Here is a 20,444-nt window from a genome sequence, read left to right as displayed (position 1 = left end):
TGCAGTGGCTCTGGGTTCTATACAGTATAATAATTCCTATCCTTTCTTCTGTAAGGGGGAAAATGGGGTTATTTTATTAAGAAGGTTGGAATGGATTATTTAAGAATAGGGTCACCAGGAATTTAATTTTATTCCAAAGAGATTTATTTACAATTTATTTACAGAATATAGAAAGAGTAAAGTAAGAAAATCAGAGAGAGGTCAGGGTAAGATATCGTGTCTAAGCATGAATTAATTTATGCCTAGCCCCTGGCTCAACCCAGGAAGGGAGAGTGAGTCCTTAGCTAGAGAAGCCTTGGCAAAGTCCAGGACCTGGGGATGCCTGTCTCAAGAGGTAGGTCTCTCCTGAGGCCAGTATCTTCAGAAAATCCAGGAAAGGAGTCAGCTTTTTCACTCACCTCATGTCAGTCCAAAGGGAGAGAGGTAAGGACAGTCTCACCAGGAACAGGGTCTCAGGTCCAGTCAGCATATTCTTCAGTCTCCAAATCAAACTCAGAACTCCAGAAGAAGATGAAGTACAAGCTGAACTCCTCTGTGGAAGTTGTAAATCCCTTTTAAAGACACTTTCTTCTGCATCACTTCCTGTTTCTTCCCCCAATTTTATGCCTACCCATCACAGTTGAAGCTTTGCTTAGAATGGCCCACAGGGCAGTCAGTTTGATTCTGATTCATCACCCACTATTGCACATGTAGGTCACAGACCTCCCTACTTAATGATTAATTGGGATGTTTACACTTTTGGTGATTAGATCTAAAAATGGGCAGATCTCCCCATTCAATTGTAAGTAGCATGTTTATACTTTTGCTAATTAAATCTAAAAGTGGGCAGGGGAGTTAATTTAATCTTTACAATCAGGGGAAAGTTAATTAATTTCATTTTCACAATCAGGGGAGAGTTAAATTTAATCTTTACACTTCCCTTATCTTAAGTCCTATAATACTATGCACTAGCTGGACATTTCTAAAAGGATGCAAAAATTCAAAATGTCACGAATTAATCTCATTATAATTTCCTCAAAATCTATCCATCTTCTTACCTTTCCTATTTTTGTCAAGTGCACTAATGTAATCTTCGTAAAGATTCATTGCATTTTGTTTGTGTTTCTTGTACCTTGACAAAAGCACGTCACATAGTAGGAGCTCCATAACTATTTGTTGGTTAATTGAATTTAGCTTTTTAATAAACATGCATTTGACAAAAGCTTAGGGGAGAGTAGCTTAGAATTTTGAGCTCAGATTCCTGAGTAAATATTTAAACATTTTATTTTCAACTTTTTCATATCAGATCAAATCTCATGCCTGTTTCTTGGCTCCTTGGTGGGTGATGAAACATTTCTGTGATGAAACATTAATTCTAAAACAACCATGATGTCATTTTGCGAGGCATCATTTCACAGGGAATTGCCATCAAGAATTTGATATTATTGTCAAGTTATCATTTGCTGCTCATAAATCATGGCCAGCTTTCACATCTGTCTCCAATATTGGCTTGTTGATTTTATTCAAAATTTCACACTGAGGAGCCAAAAGAATTGGGCCATAGGAATAGTGACTCTAAGGACTCTTTTACATTTTTAGCTTAACACTGTATCTGAAAGGAATGTAAAAACCCAACTGGGCAGAAGAATGAGCTGTGGATCAAGATTAAATGGACTTTTCCTACTAGCTGAATTTTTCTAACTAGTGACCACTAACTAGTTATTATCCTTAGTTTGATCTCTTTTTTCTCTTAGCTGGGGAAGAAGTAGTAGAGGTGGGAAAGGAAGGCCTAGAAGAGCTCCAAGGTCTTCTATAACTCTAAGAGGTTTCCAGATGGCCTTAAGATAGAACCAAGATGGCAGAATAGAGACATAGAAAGCTTGAACTTCTCTTAGAATCCTCTCCAACTAACCTTAAAATAATGCTTTACAATGAATACTAGAGCGATAGAACCAACAAGTGAATGAAGTGAAGCAATTTTTTCCCAAAGAAAACAACTTGGAAGATGGGGAGGGAAGGACTGTTTCACTGAGGCAAGAAAGAACCAGAACAAACCAACAGCAAGTCCCCTCCCTCCACACACATCTACTGTTCCAGATTCTGAACTTGGGCACAGGTTAAATTTACGACACTGAGATCCTGCCTAAGCCTGAGGTTATAGCCTAAGCCCTAGTGCAAGGTAGCATACAGTGCTCTGAGCTTAGTAAGCAATCACCAGGCCCTAGAGGAAGAGTGAATCTGGCAGTGGGAGCTGCTTTTAGAGATACAAGCTCATAGACCATCATACAAAGAACTAAAAATTGCAGAAACTCATAACTAGAACTAGAACTAAGGGTAGCAGAAATGAAAAACTGAAATCCAAGAGAGTGCCTTCTCTACCCTAAAAACAGAAAATGCCTTCAGGATAAAACTAGAACTTGAGATATCTATAACTCAAAAATATTATGACTATTAGAGCAGTTAGAAGGAGTATACATAGAAAGAGGTTGAAGGAAAAAGCTGTTTAGGATGACATGAGATGCAAAAAAAAAATTCAAGGGGTGAAAATGAGGACTACATGGAGAGAAAAGGGAAGGCAGATGTAGAAGAGGGTAAATTATGTCACCTATAAAGTCATGAAAAAATTAGTATGATGGAGGGAAGGTTGAGAATGGTGACAGAGAATGGTTAAAACTTACTCTCATTGGAACTGACTCAGAGAAGGAATAATAACCATACTAATTTGGGTATAGAATCCTATATTGCCTTATAAAGAAATAAAAGGGGAATAAGACAAAGGGGAACAATAGAAAAGAGGGTGAAATTAAGGGGCATGTTGATTAAAGGCAAAACACGTTAGGAGGGACATAGTGAAAGGGGAGAGAAAGAACAGTTTAAAAAGAGTAAAATAAAATAGATGGGAATCTAAAGTTGGTAATCATAACTATGAATGTGAATGAGATGAACTCTCCCATAAAATGAAAGTGGAGAGCATAGTGGATTAAAAATGGAATCCTATGATATATTATTTGTAAGAAACATATTTGAGGCAGGGAGACACAGAGAATAAAGGTAAAGGACTGGAACAGAATTTATTGTGTTTCAGTTGAAATAAGGCAGGATTTGACATCATGATCTCAGAAAATGCTAAAGCAAAACTAGATCTAATTAAAAGATAAGGAAGGAAATTATATTTTGATAACTGGTACCATAGACAATGAAGTAATATTAATACTAAACACATGTTCAACAAATTCTCCAGCATTTATATTTTTTAAAGAAATATTAAGTGGGTTTCAGTAGGAAATAGACAGTAAAGCTTTATTAGTGGGTGATCTCAACATTTCCATCTCAGAAATAGATAAATCTAACCAAGATTAAACAAGAAAGAGGTGAAAGAAGTGAATGAAATTTTAGAAAAGTTATATTTAATACATCTCTGGAGAAAATTGAAAGTAGTAGAAAAGCATATTTGTTCTTTTCAGCAGTACATGGCACCCACACAAGAATTGACCATGCCAATAAAACTGACAACCTAAGTGAAATGATGAATATTTACAAAAATATAAATTGCCAAGATTAACAAAAGAGGCAATAGAACACTTAAACAATCCCATCTCAGACAAAGAAATTGGCCAAACCAGGGCCAGGTGGATTCACAATTGAATTCTATCAAATATTTAAAGAACAATAAATCCCAATACTACATAAACTATTTTGGAAAATAGGCAAAGAAGGAGTCCTATTAAGTTCTTTTCATGATACAAATATGGTGCTGACACCTAAACCAGGAAGAGTCAAAACAGAGATAGAAAATTATAGATCAATTTTCTTAATGAAGATAGATGCAAGGATTTTAAATAAAACACTAAAATAGCAATATATCAAAAGGATAATTCACTATGAGCAAGTGGGATTTATATCAGAAATGTAAGACTGGTTAGATATTAGGAAAACTATCAGCATAATGGATAATATCAATAACCGAAGTAACTGAAATTACTATTATCTCAATAGAAGCAGAAAAAACAAACAGATGAATTATAACATCCATTCCAATGAAAAACACTAGAGAATATTGGAATAAATAGGCCATTTCTTAAATATTAGTAATATTGGGCTAAAACAAATTTTTAATAAGTATTTTGTATAATTGGGATAAATTAGAAGCTTTCCCAGTAAGAATAATGGTGAAACAAGAATGCACATTCTCCCCAATATTATTTAATATTGTACTAGAAATATTAGGCTTAGCAATGAGAAGAAAAAGAAATGGAAAGAATTAAAGTAGTCAATGAGGAAACTAGACTATTACTCTTTGAAGATAATATAATGACATATTTAGACTCCTATACAATCAGCTAAAAACCAATTGAAATAATTAATAATTTTAGCAAAGTTTCAGGATACAAAAGAAATCCACCTAAATCATTATCATTTCTATATATTACCAACAAAATCCAGCAGCAAGAGATGCAAAGAGAAATTCCATTTAGAATAACTCTACACAGTATAAAATATCTGGGAATCTATTTGCCAAGACAAACACAGGAACTATATGAATACAATTACAAAGCACTCTTCACACAAATGAAATCAAGTTTAGACAACTGGAAAATATGAATTGCTCATGGGTAGGTTGAGCTAATAAAATACAAATGACAATTATACCTAAATTAATTTACTCAACCAGTGCCATACCAATCAAACTACCAAATAGTTATTTTATGTAACTGGAAAAAATAACAAAATTCATCTGAAAGTATAAAATGTCAAGAAAATCAAGAGAAGAATTAGTAGAAAAATATGTGAAGGAAAGTGGCTTGGCAGTACCAGATCTCAAACTGTACTCTAAATCAGTAATCTTCAGAATAATCTGTTACTGGATAAGAAATAGAATAGTAGATCAATTTAATGTATTAGATATATAATATATAGGGGTAAATTGCCTTAGACAATCTAGTATTTGATAAACTCAAAGACCACAACTTTTGGAATAAGAACTCACTATTTGACAAATACCATTGGAAGAACTTGAAAACAGTATGGCAGAAACTAGGTATAGTTCAATATCTAACATCCTATATCAAGATAAGTTCAAAATTGATATATGATTTTGACACAAAGGGTGATACCATAAGCAAATTAGGAAAACATAGAATAGTTTACCTGTCAGATATATGGATAAGGGAAGAATTTATGATCAAGCAAGAGTTAGAGAACAATATGAGATGTAAAAAAAAATGAGATGCAATAATTTTGAATATATTAAAAAATTTTTTAACAGTGTAGAAAAGTAGAAGGAAAACACCAAAATGGGGGGAAATTTTATAACAAAATTTTCTGATAAAGGCTTCATTTCTCAGATATCTAGAAAACTAAGTCAAATCTAAAAGAATGCAAATAATTTCCCTGTTTAAATATGATCAAAAGATAAGAACAAGCACTTTTCAGATGAAGAAATCCAAACTATGAATAATCATATAAAAATGTTCTAAATAACTCTTAATTAGATAAATACAAATTAAAATAATGCCGAGATACCACTTGACACCTTTTAGATTGGCCAATATAATAGTAAAGTGATAAATGTTTGAGGTGATTAACAAAATTGGAACACTAATGCATTGTTGGTGGATTTGTGACCTGATCTAACCATTTTAGAAGACAATTTGTAATTATACCCATAGGACTGTAAAACTGTGTGAATTCTTTGATCCAGTAATATGACTAGTAGGTCTATATACCAAATAAATAAGATAAAAGTTGGGGGTGCTAGTACAAAAATATTTATAGCAGCTCTTTTTGTGGTACAAAAGAATTGGAAATTGAGGGGATATCCATTGATTGAGCAATGTCTCAACAAATTGTGGTATTTAATGTTGATGGGATCCTATTATGCTACAAGAAATAATGAGCAAGGTGATCTCAGAAAAAGCTAGGAAGGTACTCCATGAATTGATGCTGAGTGAAATAAGTAGAACCAGGAGAACATTGTTCACAGTAACAGTGATATTGTTCAGTGATCAACTGGGAAAGATTTTATTTCTCTCAGTAGTAAAATGATCCAGGACAAATCTGCAAGGCTAATGAAAAAAGAATGTTATCCACCTTCAGAGAAAGAACTGCTGGAGTCAGATGCATCCCAAAACATATTCTTTTCATGTTATTTTATTTATGGTTTCATTTTGGGGTTTTGGTTTTGTATGAGTATTCTCTTGTAACAATGATCAATATGTCAGTCTGTTTTGCATGATAATACATGTATAACCCAGAATTGCTTATCATCTCCTGGAGGGGGGAAGGCAGTGAAGAAGGGAGACAATTTGGATCTTATAATTTCATAAAATGTACAATGAAAATTGTTACTACATTTAATTTGGAAAATAAACTCTCTTTAAAAACAACCTTCAGGACAGAAATCAGTACTTGATGGACACATATGAAGAAAGAATGTTCCAGAAAGAGTCATGACTTCCCAGTTAAATTTGTTTAGTTGGAAAGGTTAGGGAAATAGAGGAAGGGAGACTGCTCTCTTTCCCTAAGATTATGCTACTCAAAGAACAGAGGTTGTGGGTACATCTTTGACTTGGTTCTTTCCAACATTGTTTCCAGCAATGGGCTTCCAGATCCCTGTGTCTACCCAGTTTTTTTCTGTCACTTTGATCTTTATTTAGCAGCAACAAAATCTACTATGGGCTTAGTACAGTAACAAAGTAAAGAGGATGTCTGGAGCCTGAATGAATGACACTTGAAGCAGCATCTTGGAGTCAGCTCCTATTGACTCACAGGAGCTATTAGTTAAATTTTCTGTGTGAACATTTATACCTTAGAAACTGGCAAATACTACAAATCAGTTTGATGTATTATTTGTTCATTGTCTAGATGTATGACAATACAGAAGAAAATCACGTCAGACATTTACCAGCACACTTGGATGTACCTCAAAGATAATCATTTTATGTGCGTAGGAAAAGAGGGTTGTAACAAATGAAATACAAAGTCACTTAGAATTTACTGGCACCTTTTTATCACATATTCACTGATCAACAAAGGGGGATTTCAGAGGTGGTGGAAAGTTCCAACAGACAAAAACAAAGTAATCCTGATCCCTGGATAAAATCAGGAATCCTGGCATTGCAGCAACATTCTGTTTGCCATTGATGAAGGGCCTTTCTCTGGGGCTAAAATGGCCAGGAGGGAACAGTTCACCATTCACAGCCCAAAATAAGCCATCAATTGGAGGCATGGTCTTCAGTCCTGAAGGATTTAATGTGGGCTGTTTGTGATGAAGACCAAAAGTCAGCTACGTTGATTAGCATTAGTGCTGTGCTGCTGGGAAACTGGCAGACAGGACTGCCAGTCTGGGAAAGAGCTCAGGTCATGGCTGCCTGAAGCCAAATGGAGAACCTGGAGAGATAAGCCAAGGCCTGATTAGATCAGCATCTCTGGAAGGACTGAAGGATAGCCTGACCCAGACACAACCAAGTCCAGTTTCAGGTTCTAATCAGTCCTTTAGTCATGATCATGCATCTGAGTGGGTGTGGGCACAGTAAGACTAAGCCAACACCAGGGCCAGATTTTTGTAGTCAGACTATTAACAGTGTGTTAAAGCTAAATTAAAACTCGGGTCCTTAATTTCCAGAGAGTGTATTAATATTTACTTGAAATAGAGAGCATAGAGGTAAAGATTTAAGCCTATTCTAATCTTGCCATGTGGGCGCTTCTCCACATGGCTATCTATCTCAGCCACCATCTTCTCCCCATGTGTCCAAAGGAATAGAGAGAGACCATTTCCTGGAACCCCCTCTATAATTTCATCTCCTTTATTCCTGGATCCTAAAGTAATCCTTTCTGGGTCACTGTGCCTAGGTCACTCTCCTGTGAGGTATGGTGGAGCACACTCATGTGACATACGCTCATGTGACATAAAGCTAGCAGTCCGGTGACATAGATAAGACCCCAGGGGTGTAAGGGCCAGAATGTAAGGGATTGGACGAGGATATTTAAGAGTTTGGTCGCCAGGAATTTAATCAATTCTGAATGATTTTTATAAAATGGGGGGAAAGTGAGGAAGTAGAAAAATGAGGAAGAGGGCAGAGTAAGAAATCTAGTTTAACAAGCTAGACTATTGCTCAAGTCCTGGAGCTCTGCTTACCAGGGCACAGGGCTCCAGAAGCCCCAACCAGAGGGCCTAAGGGTCAATTAACAAAGGTTTTAGCCAAGAAGCTTCCTCCCAGATGAGGGCCCGCTCCAGAGGCTGGTACCTCCAGGAAAGCCAGGAAAGGGAGTCAGCCTTTTTTACTCACACACATGGTAGTTCTAAGGGAAAATAGATCCTTCACACAAGGTCAAGGGATAGCTTACTTTCTTAAAGCCCTTTATCTGTTCTAACTCTTGGCTTAAAATGGATTGGAAGGGAGTAGTGTAATAATCTTTGCTTTTATTTTGCTGATGTAGAACCTGGGCATTAGGAAGCAGACTCCAGCATAAATTCTCTCTTTCTCTCTCTCTCTCTCTCTCTCTCTCTCTCTCTCTCTCTCTCTCTCTCTCTCTCTCTCTCTCTCTCTCTCTCTGCTTCCAACTTTCAGGAATAAAAAGGAATATACCTTCTTCTCAGCAATACATGGTACATATACAGAGAGCAAGCATGTAGTAAGTAGGGCATAGAAATATTGCAAACAAATGCAGAGAAGCAGAAATAATAAAGGCAACTTTTTTGGATCACAATGCAATAAAAATTATAATTAAAAAGGGCTTATGGAAAGGCAAATTTAAAATTAATTGGAAACTAATCTAATTCTTCAATACTGTTGGGTAAAAACAGAAATCATAGAAACAATATGAACTTCATTAAAGAGAATGACAATGAAGAGACAACATATCAAAATCTAAGGAATATAGGGAAATCAGCATTGAGGGGAAATTTTATACTTCTGAGTGCCTTTATCAACAAAATGGAGAGGAAGGAGATCAATGAATTGGGCTTACAACTTTAAAAAATAAAAAAAAGAAGAAATTAAAAATTGCCAAATAAAAACTAAATTGGGAGTCCTAAAAATTAAAGAAGAAATTAATACAAATTAAAGTAAAAGTACTATTGAAATAATAAATGAAACTAGAACTTGGTACTTTAAAAAATAGATAAAATACTGGTTAATCTAATGAAAAATGAAAGAAGAGCATCAAATTAGCAGTGTCAAAAATGAAACGGGTAATATCACCTCTAATGGAGAGGAAAAAAAGATAATTATTAAGAACTATTTTATCTAATTATATAGCAATAAGTATGACAATCTAGATGAAATGGGTGAAAATTTACAAAAAATATTAATTGCCTGGATTAACAAAACAGGAAATAGAATACTTAAATAATCCCATCTCAGAAAAAGAAATTGAACAAGTCATCAAAGAACTTTCTAAGAAAAAAATCCCCAGGGCCGGATGGATTCATAAGTGAATTCTATCAAATATTTAAGAACAATTAATCCAAATATTGTTCAAATAATTTGACAAAATAAGCAAAGAAGGAACTTTGCCAAATTCTTTTTATGACACAAATATGGTGCTGATTCAAAAGCCAGGTAGACCAAAAAAAGAAAGAAAACTTCATCCTAATCTCCTTAATGAACAAAGATACAAAAATATTAAATAAAATACTAGCAAAAAAAAACCAACTCTACAATAAGTTATCACAATGATCATCCACTCTGACCAGGTAAGATTTATACCAGGAATATAAGGATGGTTTAACATTAGGAAAAGCAACCATATAATTGACCATATCAATAATTAAACCAACAAAAACCACATGATTATCTCAATAGATGCACAAAATGCCTTTGACAAAATACAACACCCATTCTTATTGAAAACACTAGAAAGTATAGGAATAGAAGGGCCTTTCCTCACAATAATAAACTACATATATAAAACCATTAGCAAGTATTATCTGCAATGGGGACAAGTTAGAAGCCTTCCAAATAAGATGAGGAGTGAAGCAAAGATGCCATTATCACTTCTCTTGTTTAATATTTTACTAGAAATGCTATGTTAGATTTAAAATGGTTGAAGGCCTTAAACTGTAACAGTTAAAAGAGTGATGTTGTAAACTGTAGTGAGTTAAAATGGTGGAAGATATAAATTATGATAGATATAAGAGAGGGTGAGTAAATTTGACTACAGAAAATATGTTTCACTACAGTGTCTTGGTTTTTAAATCAAATATAAGGTGGTCGCCAGGGAAATATTCCCAATTATTCAAATACCCAAGTCAACTGGGTTTTATAGAGATTTTAATTAATACAAATGTGGAATTAAAGAAAAGAGAGAAAGAGAGAAAAAGGAAAAAAGTATGAAGGGCCTTAAGCCAACATGGCCTAGACCTGAGTCTTAAGAGAGAGAGATCACTCAGTCAGTCTTTTAACACTCACCACAAGGTCTAAGCAAGGATTCTAGTGAAACCAGGCCAGCTCCATCTCAGCTGACTTCACCAGAGAGAGTTCCAGCCAGAGTCCTCCTTAAAGAGCCTTCCAGCCAGAGACTGTTCCAAAGGGCCTCTCTCCAGAGCCTCCAGAGGGAGAGAGTCCCCTCAGAGGACCTCCAGCGAGACCTCCTTAGAGATTGTCCTCCAAGAGCTTCCCTTCTCCAGAGCCTCTCTCAAGAGATTCTTCCCAAGCGATCCTCATCAGAGATCCTCCAAAAGGATCTTTTTTCCTCAAGAGATTCTGCTTCTTATATAGGAGGTTTTTCTCCTATGTCACCTCCCCTAAGTCCTTACATCTACCAATCACTGTAGACGTTTTCCAATGGACTGCCCATCTGAATTCTTGCTAAGTCAACAAATCTCCTCAGTAAGTCTGAACCAGAAAAAATGCTGCTGTGTTGGCTAATCTCCTCAGGAAGTCTGAACCAGTGAAAACACAGCTGAGTCAACTAATCTCATTAAGAGAAAACTTGCCCGACCCTTTTAGGTACCTAGCATCTCATTGTATCAATTCTAAAAAACAGGCATGGCTCAAAGAACTCCTTGCCTTATTATAAGCATGGGTCCAAGTACTTTCTTTGTTTAGCAAGGAGTTTTCTCCCCTAAAGCAGTCTTAAGTACGGGTGGAGTAGAGGTCCTTCCCATAGCAAGGAGTTTTCTCATCAAAATGGGGAATGTTCCCAGTCCAATGGGGAAATTTTTAACATTCACAAGTCTGAGAAATTTCAAGGTTTACAGCTAGCAGTAGCAAATAGAGAAGAAAAGGGATTAAAGTAGGCAATGAGGAAACTAAAGTACCATTCTTTTCAGATGATAGGATGGTATACTTAAAAAATGCTAGAAAACCAACTAAAAGGCTAATGGAAATCATCAACAACTTTAACAAAGTTGCAGGATACAAGGTAAACCCACATGAATCATTTCTTTTGATTATCAACAAAACTCAGCAGCAGAGTTAGAAAGAGAAAATTCATTTAAAATAACTCTAGACAATATAAAATATTTAGGAATCTATCTACCAAGTTAAACACAGGAATTATATCATTAAAACTAGATGAAAATAACTGGCAAAACATTAATTATTCATGGGTAGGATGAGCTAATATAATATCATGAGAATTCTACCCAAATAAATTTATTCATTTCCATACCTATCAAACTCCTAAAAACTATTTTATTGAATTAGAAAAAAATATAACAAATTTCATCTAAAAAAAAAAACCCAAAAGGTCAAGAATATCAAGCGAACTAATGAAAATAATGTGAAGGACGGGGTCCTAGCAGTACCAGATCTTAAATTGTAATATAAAGCAGTGGTCATTGAAGCAATATGGTACTGGCTAAGAGACAGAAGGCTGGATCAATGGAATAGACTAGGGGTTAATGACTTCAGCAAGACAGTGTATGATAAATCCAAAGATCCCAGTTTTGGGGACAAGAACTCACTGATAAAATCTGCAAGGAAAATTGGAAAACAGTATGGGAAAAATCAAGTTTAGATCAACATTTCATACCCTATACCAAGATATATTCAAAAGGGGTAAATGACTTAAATATAGGGAATTAAATTTTGAATAAAGTAAGTGAACATAGTATACCTATCAGATATGTGGGAAAGGAAAGGATTTAAGACAAAGCATGAGATAGAGAACATTACAAAACATAAAATGAATGATTTTGATTACATTAAATTAAAAAAAATTTGTACAAACAAAACCAATATAACCAAAATTAGAAGGAAAGCAATAATCTGGGGGGGGGGGACTCTTTTTTAACAAAACTCTCTGACAAAGGATTAACTTCACAAATGTATAAGAAAATGTCAAATTTACCAAAAATCAAGCTATTCTCTAATCAAAAAATAGTCAAGTGACATGAATATGTAATTCTAAGATGAAGAAATCAAAATTATCAATAATCACATGAAAAAGTCCTCTAAATCCCTCCTGATTAGAGAAATGCAAATAAAAACAACTCTGAGGTACCACCTTACACCTAGCAGATTGGCCAATATGGAAGCAAAGGAAAGTGGTAAGTGTTGGAGGTGATGGGGCAAAATTGGGACACTAATACACTGCTGGTGGAGTTGTGAATTAATGCAAAGATTATAGAAGGTAATTTGGAATTATGCCCAAAGGGCTTTAAAAATTTGCCTTCCCTTTGACCCAGCCATACCAGTGTTGGGTTTGTACCGCAAAGAGATAATAAGAAAAAATATAATACAAAAATATTTATAGCCATGCTCTTTGTGGTGGCCAAAAATCAGAAAATAAGGAGGTGTCCATTGATTGGGGAATGGCTGAACAAATTTTGGCATCTGATGGTGATGGAATATTATTGTGTCAAAAGGAATAATGAACTGGAGGATTTCTAAGTGAACTGGAAAGACCTCCAGGAATTGATGCGGAGTGAAAGGAGAAGAACTAATAGAATATTGTACACAGAGACTGATACATTCTGGTACAATCAGATGTAATAGAGTTTTCTACTAGCAGCAATGCAATGATCCAGGACAATTCAGAGGAATTTATGAGAAAGAATGCTATCCACATCCAGAGAAAGAACTTTGGGAACAGAAAAGCAGAAGGAAAATATAGGATCAATTACAGACTTTGATGGGAATATGATTGGGGTAATAGCATTAAAAGATCACTCAATTACAAATATGAATGACATGTAAATAGGTTTTGAACAATGATACATTTATAATCCAGTGGAATTGCTTATCAGTTCTGGGAGTGGGGAGAGAAGAGGGCTGGGAAAAATCATAAATCATGTAACCATGGAAAAATAGCCTAATAAATAAATTCTAATAAATAAATAAATTATTAAAAAAGAAATAATAAAACAAAGTAAAAATGTTCAAAAACAGAAGAAAATGTGAACTATCTCATCTAAAAGTATTAAGCTCCAAAATATATTTCAAGGGGAAATAACAGGCAAATTATTATACTATATGAAAGTCATTATCAAGGTGTAAAGTGTAAACATTATAGTTCAAGAAATTATCAAGAAAATTGTCCTGCTATATTATATACTAAGGATAAAATAGAAGTTGAAAGAATCTATCAATAACCTCCTGAAAAAAATCCCCAATGAAAATTCCCAGAAATATTATAGCCAAATTCCAAACTTCCAGGGTCAGAGAGTAAATACTGCAAACAGGGAGAAAGAAATAGTTAAAATATCATGGGCCCCAAGTTGAGATCATATATGTAGTACCTTCCATGTTAAGGGAGTACAATACTTGCAATATGATATTCCAGGAGGTCAAGGGGCTAGCATTACAATGAATAATAATTTACTAAGCAAAACTGAGTGTTATCTCTCAGGTGAAAAATGGATAGTTAATGAAATAGAAGATTTTGAATTATACCTAATGAAAAGATAAGAACTGAATAGAAAATTTGACATTCAAACAGAAATCTCAAGAGAAGTAGACAAAGGTAAAATGAAAAGTCAGGGATGTTTAATTCTTGAGAGTATAGACAGAGATAAAAATGAACAAAAGATCTGAGGGTCCTCTCAGTCCTGGAAGGAAGAGCCCAGATTTTGGTTCACCTCCATGTCAGCTGCATGTATATCTTCTCCACTGTACCTGGTACTGTCTAAAAGTGAAGACATACTGCATTCTAAGTCTCTCTTTGATCCTTTTTATCTTGTCAAGCTTCTAAAACTCCAGCTGATTTCTAGCCAGAGGCTGGTTTTCAGTGGCTGCCAGAAAGTAAACCAAAAGTCTATAATGTTAAATAGTCTAGATGATCTGTTCAAGAAAATAAAGTCTGGTTAGTCAGCTTACAGAAGATACCTCCAAAGCTACAATTAAGCCAGGAATCTGGTGCAAAAGTCTTTGTAAAGGAATGTTTCAATAAATATGAGTTGTGAGTGTTAACCTTAGAAAGAGATTGTAATGTCCTGGGGAAAGTCAGAACAACCTGACCTTCAATTCTTTTCCTTATAGATGATGGCTGTGTGACCCTGGGCAAGTCTTTTAACCTTTTAATGTCCACAAGCAACTCTCTAAACTGTTAGTTGATGGTCCAATTATAAATTTGTGGAAGATATCTTAAAATCATGTAGATGCTGAAGGAATTCTATACACTGATATAAAATCATCAGTATAGGCCAAGGGTAAATTAGAAAGGGTTAAATAGATAGATCTATATCAATTCTGATAACCTTTTTTGAGTGGCCAGATGTGTCTATTTTTATCCATTTGAAGCCTAGAAGAAAATGTAATTGACTGACCGACATCACTCAGATAGTATGTGATAAAACTGAGATTTGAACTCAAAGACTTTTAACGCTTCTCATTCCCATTCCAACATTATCAATCAATCAATTTATCTATCTATCTATCTATCTATCTATCTATCTATCTATCTATCTATCTATCTATCATCTATCTATCTATCTATCTATCTATCTATCTATCTATTTATCTATCTATCCATCTATCCATTTATCTATCTATCTATCTATCATCTATCTATCTATCTATCTATCTATCTATCTATCTATCTATCTATCTATCTATCTATCTATTTATCTATCTATCCATCTATCCATTTATCTATCTATCTATCTATCTATCTATCTATCTATCTATCTATCTATCTATTTATCTATCTATCTATCTATCTATTCATGTGATTTCATGGTTATAAGCAACTTTTGGTAAGAATCAAACTTCTAGTAAATATTTGCTACCTATTTTGCAACTTAGAGACTTATAGTTATTTAAGTAGCCTAAAGGTTAAATGGATGGGTCAGGGCCAAACATCCAGGATGGGTTAGAGGCAAGACCTGAACTTAGTTATTCTTAAATCTAGGAATACTGTCCATCTCAGAATAGCAAATTGAAATGAAATAATAGGATTGACCTAAGTAAATATGGATTTTTATCAGCTCTGCCCCATCCACACAAGCCTGGGATTTCTGAGATTATAGATGAGATATTCTAATTTGCTCAATTTAATAGAAAATCATTAAGCTCTGGAGATGCCAAGTCAGACATTGGTACAAATCTTTTTTCCTCACTAATAAGTGTTGTTTTGGCAGCTGCTCACAAATTGTAGTTAGACTATTGCTTTTGTGAAAGTCTCTATACTTTACATCAAATGAGCTCTACATTTCCAACACCTAGATTTCAAAGACATAATTAAAAAAATCTCTACTGCGTATTGAGCACAAGAAATTATCCATGCATTTTGTGATAGATTACATTTGGATTACTGCTTACCCATATGCCAAATGGATTTATTTTTCTTATAGGAAATACTCTCATATTGACATGGCTTTTCCAAATATTCACATGGGATTTTTCTCATTTAGCCATTCTCAATCTTTTTTCTCCCACTCATATCAAATAATCAATCAGTGAATCTCTTCTTATCCTACTTTTGAAGCCCCTCTGATATCCAAACCCTTCTCTGCCAACACATAGCTAATCTCAGAAATTGATTTTCATAGTTCCAATCTCTTTTCTCTCAAATTCGTCATAGAAACAGCTGTCAAAATATTTGTGTTAAAGTATATATCCAACTGTCCTTTCCCTGCTGAAATATATATTTGTGGGACCCTACTGATTCTAGGAAAAATATCACTACTTAGCTTGGTGCACTAGAAGCATCAGATGAATCAACTGATACATTTTAAAATGATTTTACTTTAATTTATTATAATTTCTCCTATCTGTGCAAATATATTTAAATACAAATGAGCATGAGCAGACATTATAATTTTGCTTTGAAATAAAGTCCTCAATACATTTTCTTTATTTGCTTTGCCTTAAGGATAAAAAAAAAAGGTAGCTAAGGTAGTGCAGTGAACAGAGTACCAGGCCTAGAGTCAGAAAGACCTGGGTTCAAATCTATCCTCAGATACTTATTAGATATATGATTCTGGGCAAGTCCCTTAACCTTGTTTGCTTATGCATTTGCATGTGCAAAATGAGCTGGAAAAAGAAATGACAAACCAATACAGTATCTATGCCAAGGAAATCCCAAAAGGGATCATTAAGATTCAGACACAACTGAAATGAATGAAATGAACAATAACAATAATATAAAAATAAATGAGCTATGATAATTGATACAGTTTCATTCTTTGAAATATTCTTAAATTCTAGTCCTTCAAGTATTAAAAATTTCCTAATGTGACTCCTCAGTTTCCTTTCTAAGAGAATTCTACACAAAGAATTGGAAATTACCTTCCAGACCATAGAGTCTGACATCCTCATATTAGAGATGAGGAAATTGAGGCAGAGAGAGGACAATTGACTTGTCTAGGATCACACAGCAAGTGAATACATCAGACAAACTTTGAATTTAGTTTTTCCTGACTTTAGATCCATTAATTACCTTGCAGCCTCTGAATTTCCAGAATTAATTTGTTCTTCATTAACCTAACTCACATTTTCCCCAACCTGGTATTCTCTTCCCAACATTTTTGCTCTTGCCCACATTGCAACTCCTACTTGTAATAACTCCTGCTTTAGATCCATTAGAATCTTAGAATCTTTAACTCAGTCACCTCCCCTTGAAGGAATTCTCCCTTCCCTTCCTTTGATCTCATATTTATTATTCTGTGGATATAATATTTTCAGTGTTTTTGTGTTAATATCCCCTCACTGAGTACATAATCCTCAGTGAATTGAATTGGTTCATTAGAGAACATAGCCTTCTATCATAAAAAATAAAAAGAAATAACTGATATATGACAAGAATCTTGAAATGCCCAAATCACTGGACATAGAGGGAGGATTCTGATTGAATCCTCATTCTGATGGATTCAATGATATTCTGATGGATTCAATGATAAGGATGAGGATACCTCATTCTGAGTCAACAGTCCTTTCTTCATAGTCATTTTGGCCATCTCCTCACCACTCTGAGATTCACTTTTGCCCATGTAGAGAATGGATACAACAACACTAAAAGACTAATTCACCAGGTCATGGTGAGCATAAGAACCTGAAAGGCAGAAAAGATGGTAGAATTGAGATCCATTCTCATTTCACCCTCTGTTTCCTTTGGATAGCATTTAAGCCAACTTAGACTGTTCATCTTCCTCACCCCAAGAGATTCACTATGTCTATGGCTGTTCTTAGGTTGAACAAGATTTCCCTCCTTTCCCTTAGCTATGTATTTATTAAAGTGGTCATTTATCTAACATTCCCAGATAACTTTATGGGTGAGAGTTAGTCTAATTTCATGATGTGATATATTTCTGTCTGTTTCCTGGGGGCAGTCTCTTTGTATTAATTCAGATCAGGGGATTTTAATTGCAGCTGCCAAATTCAATAGAACATTATTTCTCAGATCAATGTCAGTGATTAAATGTATGGTAGCAGAAGCTTCTTGGTGACAACAGTGGGAGAAAAAAGAGAAAAGTTTGGTTCAGGGAAAATAAATCCTACATTTTCCAGTTGCTGTAGTTATAATCATTGACTCAGAACTAAAAGGATTCTCAGAAGCTCTCCAGACCAATACTTGGAGATTGTGAAATATGCTACATGCTCTCTATGACACTTCTGGTACATCATCCTACAGTTCTGCCTTGGACACCTCTAGGACTAAAGAACTCATGACTTCTTGAAATTGTCAGACTATTGAGTAATTCTATTTTTCAGAATTTTAGAATGGCTTTATGTTTAAAAAAATTCACCATCACCACATTTTCAAGATTCTGAGGCAAAATCTACTAAGGCTCCCAATATCTTAACACATCTAAAAGTTTTATTTGGTTCTATTGGCTTGTCTGTCCATATGGGTCCCTACGTAGTGTTTGGTACTCCAACCTCATGTTTAATTTTCATTTTTAATTCAACTCAATTTATTTTCAATTTTGAATCCACTTCCTCAAATCCTCCTGCCCTGTCACCTATTAAGAAAGCAAGGGGAAAAATCATTGAAAATATATGTTGTTGCTCATTCATGTCTGACTTTGTTATCCTATTTGGGTCTTTATTGGCAAAGATACTGGAGTGGTTTGCAATTTCCTTCTCCATAATCATTGTCATCGAAGAAAATAGGGTTAAATGACATATAGGGTCACACAGCTAGTAAGTGTCTGAGGCCAGATTGATAGTCAGGTATTCTTGACTCTAGGCCCAATGTTATATACATATACTCCCCAGCTACAAATATGTAGTCCAATAAAACAAAATCCCACATTAATCATTTTTGAGAAAAAAGAGAAAATGTAATTCAAATTGTATTGGGCCTATCAGCTCTCTATCTGTATTCGGATTTTATTATTGTTGTTTTTCAGTCATGACTTCATGAACCCATGTACCTTAGAATACCAGACAGACTCTCTCATCTTCCACTATTTTTGTCTTCCCAATCTCAGGTTCATTGCTTCCATGACACTATCTGTCCGTGTTATCTTCTGTCATCAATTTCTCCTTTTGTCTTCAAATTTTCTCAACATTAGGGTTTTTCCATTGAGTTCTGTATTCTTATGTCTCTAAGATTTTTCAACTGCAGCTTCAATATTTGACCTCACAGTGAATAGTCTGAATAATTTCTTTAAGTATTAATTGATTTGGTCTCCTTGCTGTCCAAGGGACTCTTAAAATTCATATGTTGAGAGCTTCATAATCAAAAAGCATTAATTTTGTGGTACTCAGCTTTCCATTTAGTCCAACTCTCATCATCATACATTATTGCTGGAAAAATTCAGCTTTGACTATTCAGACCTTTGTTGGTAAGATGGTGTTCTTACTTTTTGGTATATTGTCCAGATTTAACCTAGCTTTCCTTCCAAGGTAAAAAAAAATTTTTTTCTTTTAAATTTCATGGTTGCAGTCAGCATCTGCAATGATCTTGCAGACCAAGCATATAAAATCTAACCTGCTTCCTTAGCCTCTCTCTCTCTTTGCCAGGATGGTACCAATTATACCTAGTTGCCTCATATATGGATAGCATGTTCCATTAGTAAACTTTGGAATTGTCTTGGCAATTATGTTGGCCAGAATTTCTGAGTCTTTGTATAAATTGTTCTCTTGTTTCTTCTCGTATCATTTTGTATCACTCAAGACAAGGTTTCCCAAGATATTTTTAATTCATTTTCATCATTTCCTATAGAGCACTAGAATTTGCATAATTCTCAATAACTTTCCAATACCATACTTAGGGCATGTTTCAGCCACAAGGCTTCTTTAAAATAGGAAAGAGAGTATTTCCAAGAGCTTTTATCAAAAACTAAGGTTTAATTATGTAAGGGTTAAATTTAACATTTGGACAATAATTTTATGAAATTATGTTGTCTTCAATATTTATTATATCTTGAGTCAGAAATTTATTTACAAATATTTACAAAATGGAGAGGAAAAAATAAAGTAGAGAAATATGAAGAAGTTAGAGTTTCTTTTAATCTAGGTAGAAATTAATTAGCTTTCTACCAGGAGGACTGGTAGTGAATAACTACATGGCCTCCTCCAAGATGGAAGCTAGTCTCTCCAGAAACTAGGAAAGGAGTCAGTCTTTCACTCACTTCACAAAGTAGTCCAAGAGTCAGAGTCAAAGTTGAAGCAGACCTCCAAGCCCCCAATCCAAGTCAAAGTTTCCAGCAAAGCTCCTTCAAAGACTATCTCCAGAAGGCACTATCTTCAGACTATCTTCTCAAAGACTATCTCCTCTGAGGGAGTTTGGGACTTGCTTTTATGGTGCTAAAGGTGTCAACTGTTATCAAAGGCCTCTGAAGATGTAAATTCTTATCAAAGGATTTACAATTTTCTGGAGTTGTCACCCATTTTAGTAAGTGACTTACACCTTCCTCCATCTAGTTCAAGCTTTTTGTTAGTTCAATCAAAAGGTAGAAAAAGGAGAGTTAATTCTATCTTCAGTCTAGTGAGGTATTAAGTAAGGGTACTTAAGTTAGTGTTAACTCAAGACAGAGTAAAAAAATTCTCTTTCAAAATTGGCAACAATGGGCATCTGTGTATCCACAGAACCTTGAGGGTATAGCTTGGTTCCTCTTCTCTATCATTTTG

Source organism: Monodelphis domestica, chromosome 5, assembly GCF_027887165.1.
Source record: "Monodelphis domestica isolate mMonDom1 chromosome 5, mMonDom1.pri, whole genome shotgun sequence".
NCBI lineage: Eukaryota > Metazoa > Chordata > Mammalia > Didelphimorphia > Didelphidae > Monodelphis > Monodelphis domestica.
The sequence above is the reverse complement of the archived record's forward strand: the minus strand, read 5'-3'. Positions refer to the sequence as shown.